The 5,136-nt window shown below is 36.3% G+C and overlaps 1 pseudogene; it reads right to left on the bottom strand.

Annotated features, from left to right (window-relative positions):
* Nucleotides 1-571: 571 nt before the first annotated feature.
* On the bottom strand, nt 572-1,419 carry LOC149215453 (pyruvate kinase 1, cytosolic pseudogene; annotated as a pseudogene).
* Between the last annotated feature and the right edge of the window lie 3,717 nt (nt 1,420-5,136).

The raw sequence follows: 5,136 nt of genomic DNA, 5'->3' as shown, positions 1-5,136 counted from the left end.
TTTCAAACCCTCAATGAATTGAAAATGCATCTCACCAATTTAATATCACAATCACTCTCCATATTATCAATATGTGCTGGCTTACTAGCACAATCTTGAAAAATTTGTTGCAACTTATAACTCGACCCCAGAGATAGATAATACATTATTTGAAATCACTCTCTTTTACTCCAAATTTAGTCTGATGTTGCACATATTCTGTGCAAATGACGAAACTATCAGAATTAACAAGGTTCCCAAAGCTACAAGGACTAAGCACCATTCTAGCAGCATCCCAATGACAAGAGCAACAATATCAGCTATTGCATTCTGAATAAGAGTTGAAAGTCGGTTGCTAAAAGTAGCACGAACAAAGGTGGCATCATTTGCAAAATGCATAGACAATGCATCTACACTTTTCTCTTCATCATTAAACCAACCAACTTCATTGCGCAATATTGTTGAGAACATCATTCTTTGAACACGCTCTGTCATTTTTCTCTCATAATACCAAAGTAGAAGTGCTGCAAAAAAAATTGCAACTACAGTTACCCCACACATGCATGAGATTACCAGGCACCACTTATTTACTTCATGCCTTTTGTGCTTCTGCACAGATTTTTCCCACTATTGATATGGTCTCAACAGGGTATAATCCCTGAAAAGTTTCTGCCCCTAGCAGTATTCCATCTGTGCCTACCAGATCAGTTTCTTCAGCACGAGTTTGGCTGGGATTATTAGTCATACTGTCAACCATACGAGTGATAATAGAAGGTTTTCCAGCCCATTATACTTGTAAACAACAACTTTGTGAAATAAAATACCTTCTCTGGTGGAAGATCAATGCCAAAATTTCCACGAGAAAGAATGATACCATCTTCTTCTTGCAAAATCTCGTCAAAGTGTTCAAACCTTCTATGATCTCAATCCTGAAAAATATATGTGTCTGGTGAAGATCACCAGGCTTAGAAAGATAAGCATGAGTTTTTCTAACACCTTCTGCATGGCGAGTATATGAAAATGAAATAAATCTGACGTTGTTCTTAACTCCCAGGTTGAAATGACATGCTTGTCTGGATCACTCAGTGTAGGTAGATCAATGCGAACTTGTGAGGCATGCATCGTAAACAAGGAACCAACAAGTGTAGCTGTGTTTTTCACAAGACAAACCACATCTTGACCTTTCACTTCTGCAACTTCGAGCCACACAGAAGTAATTTCACTTCCAGTGAAAAGGTATTGACCAACGAATATTGTGTCGCCTTGCTTCACCGCCTGGACAAATCCTGCATAGTTTATTGGTAAAAGTTCTGATGAGGCTTCTCTGCTAGAATCTGGGATCAAAGTCACAAAAGCATTAGCCTCCAGTTCAATATGTGTCCCATTCTTATTGAAAACCTGCAACTCTGGACCCAGTGTATCCAGCATGACCTGCTTCATCATTTTGAAAAGTAGAGTATCCTTGGAAAACAAAGGTACCCCTGATCGTATCATTTTGTTTTCTATAGAGGCAATTTTAGACAGAAGGCAGGATAAACTGTAAAAGAGTGACAACAATAGCTGTTTTCATTCACAAAAAGATAAAGTCACAAATAAAATGATTCCTTTGCGACCCAAAACATTAGATATATAGACCTTCAGGAACACCTTCCTTCTTCTTGAACATCACTTTCTCCTTAGATTTTAGTCGATTTTGTGTCAGAAACCAATCAATTACAAATCTGAAACCTTGACAACATAGTTCACGGCTATTAATAGTTTGGTTGCTTTAAAATCTTATGGATGATAGTGGTTCTATGCAAATACTCCATCCTTGGAGAAATTAATTGCATCATTGGCTAGTGTTGGCAACTTCCTGTGCAAGTAATCACAGAAACCCTCCAGACAAGAATTATGTTAATATATAAAGATGAGACGGCCTTGTAGCAGCACCAACGAGTTGAACAACATTCTCTTTTTTAACCTTCCATAAGATCATAACATTTTGTCCTCAATTTGCCTATTTTTGTAATGAAAATGACCATTTGAGATCTCTTTGAAATTTTGATTCCAGTGCCTTCATGCAAAATCATCATCGTGTGTAGAATTTTTATGAAGGAGACTTTCAAGAAATGGCCCGTAATGTCTTTAGATCTGTTCTTAGTTTTAGGTAGAAACTTGAAGCCTGAAACATAAACACTGTGAAGTAATTCACCTGTAAGAACCATTTGTTGAGCCTTCAAATTGAAGATGTTCTTTGCCTCTTTATAACTGCTTCCAAATACTGTGCGAGAAATAACATCTGTTGTTAGATTGGGGAATTATTTAAGAGCTGCGACTTCTTCTACACCAGACAACACCAATTTTCCCCATTCCTCTAACATATTGACGGTACTTTCCACAATTGCTGGAACCATGCCCTGTTTCTCATTTAGTTCCTCAGCTATATGATTTTTTGAACAAAAAATGCCTCGAAATCAATGTTTCCTGTCAGCTTGCTTCTATCACGCCATCTAATGCTAAAATTCTATGAAAATAAAGTATGCCTTCGAGTGGAAGCCTCTTGTGGCATTTTTCCAAAATGTCAAGTCTTTATTTCCCTTTACTCTCACGCAATCATTCCAAAAGTTCACAATTGCACTTTGAATGAATATTGACGAATTCTCATTGATATGGCTATGAACTAAACACAGTGGCAACATGTCTTTGTGCAGCTACATCGTGCTCTACCATTATGCGTGCATCCTCAACAAACCTCTACTCCTGTTCATTCCAAGCATCATTACCTGAGCCAGAAGATATCTGCCATCCCAAATTTATTAGAAAAAATTGATTTTACAATAGTTGTCGTTCTCGTGGCGAAGATAGATGTTGCGCATCTGAAACATGGCCACACAAGGATCGTATTGCCACCTTAAACCCTACTTGGCAGAATTAACCTTTGCGTTGTCCCTGAAACCACCAGTGGATTTCAAAGGGGGTTGATTATGGCAAGTGGTTTTAAACTTTGGGAGTCCGAAATCCGCCCATTGATGCCACGTAAGATCAAAGTGGTTTTCTCAAACAACTTATTTCGGACCCCCCTCCTTTATTAAATGTTGAAAAGCTTGAGGAGGTCCAAAATTAGATATGTGCCTTTGGTTTTAGATATCTCTCATCACCGTTGAAACTTGCATACTCTTTATCCGGTGGCTTAGCATGTTGTTTTATCCGATGTTTTGGCAGATTATCACCAATGAATAATGCACTTTGGCATATAACTTAGAGATTGGATGTTTGGTCCAAAATTTTAAACAAAACATTTTAACAATAAAAAAATAATATATATATATATATATATATATATATATATTTCATTTATTAAAAGTTTTATTAAAATAACATCATTTATCAACGACAACTTTATAATTGGTTTGAAAGAATTGGGCCAGGAACAACTGTGGAAATTTGTAATTTTTAGTATACGAAAATATGTTACAATAGGAATAAAGGTTGAATAAATTATGAAGAAGCAGCACGAGGTTGAAATAAACATCCTAAAAGGTAAATTAGAAAAAAGGGATAAACATTTGCGATTTCAAGATAGTACTAAGATTTTGGATAATATTCTTAATAGTCAAAGGTCTCCTGCAAACAAATTTGGTCTTGGTTTTCAAGAAACTGTTAAAGGTGAATCTAGTTCACAAGTTGAGGCAAGAAATTCTAATGAAAAATATGAAATGCTCAACAAGGAGATAAGAAGTCAATCTCATCAACAACCAAGGAAATAAATTCTTCAAAGGAAATCATTTAGAAGTGTTAATCGATTTTCTCCTCTAATCAATAATGTTGAATGTTCTATATGTCATAATTACGCCGATAGGCGTCCCCCCTATCGGAATCAACAATTTAATCATTTTCTTAATTATTCTTTTTGATCGGATGGCCTGAATTGAAAGATGCCAGTATATTTTTCCAGTCGTTACTAAATCAATAAATGAAATTCGCAACAGTAACTTTCTTGCATGTCTAGATCACATATTTAAACCATACTTAAATTGATTTTTTACAAAGCATGATTAAAAATTCACTGTGCCTTTGTTGATAACCACGTATGTAGGATTAACAAAAAATGAAACAAAAAAATTAGTGTCAAACACCCGTCTTTGAAAGTGCCTTTGAAAGTGGTCTCTTTGCATTCTGAAATGTGTGAATGTTCAAAATTCGAGTAATAAGGACACGTTTTCATCCATTACAATGACGGTTGAAGCATTTATTCTCGACAATCATCCATAACCATGACAATGAGGTATGTAGGCATAAATTCGAGTAATAAGGACACGTTTTCATCCATTACAATGACGGTTGAAGCATTTATTCCGACAATCATCAATAACCACGACAATGAGGTATGTAGGCATCGATCAATGAAACATTTCTTTAATTCAGTTAAGTACAGCCGAAATATGAAACGTTTTGCTTATTCGTATTCTCCTCCACTAGGAGTTTTGAGATTTTAGTTACATTACAAAAGTTCAAACCTCACAGTAGGGCACGATAGTACTCGTAACTTAGAGAGGGTCGGGCTTTATCCACTATGATGTGTTGCTCATGTGTAAATGTTTTAATTTTTAATTTAATTCGGCAAAATCACATTGATTTTTAATTAATTCTGGAAATCCCATAAATTAACGGCTTTTCCTCGATTCGACTTGCATCCTGCTCAAGAATGGCAAGGAGGAGGAAATTGGACTTCAGTGCCTCCGGTTTGTTTCCTGAATCCCTCTTCATATCTTTAGGTTTTGTTGATCTCTTGTTTTGAATATAGACAATATTGATCCATATTGATATACGTTGTATGTTATGCAGGAGGAAAACCTTGAGATCGGGGAAGTTATCAGGGTTTTAAGTGCCGAAGAAACCCTGAAATCCTGCAATCAACCCCATGTAACCCGAGGCTGCTTTAGAGAGATAATATACCAAACTATGGACGACAGGGAAACAACTTCTTCAGAGGAAAGAAACCAGTGGATAGCATGGAGTCAACTTCTGCAGGTTGTGACAGCAGAATTGGGAAGTTTATAGATGCGACGACCCCTTCTATATGGAAAAGGAGCATAGTGCTGAAACAATATTGTTTGTGGAAGGGATAGGATAACATAGATTTAAGGGTTTTACTGATTTCTCTGTTTATTCAAA

This window comes from Pinus tabuliformis, chromosome 1_1 (genome assembly GCF_031772625.1).
Source record: "Pinus tabuliformis cultivar Carrire ecotype Pingquan chromosome 1_1, CPIR1, whole genome shotgun sequence".
Taxonomy (NCBI): domain Eukaryota; kingdom Viridiplantae; phylum Streptophyta; class Pinopsida; order Pinales; family Pinaceae; genus Pinus; species Pinus tabuliformis.
This window is presented reverse-complemented; position numbering and strand designations above follow the sequence as displayed.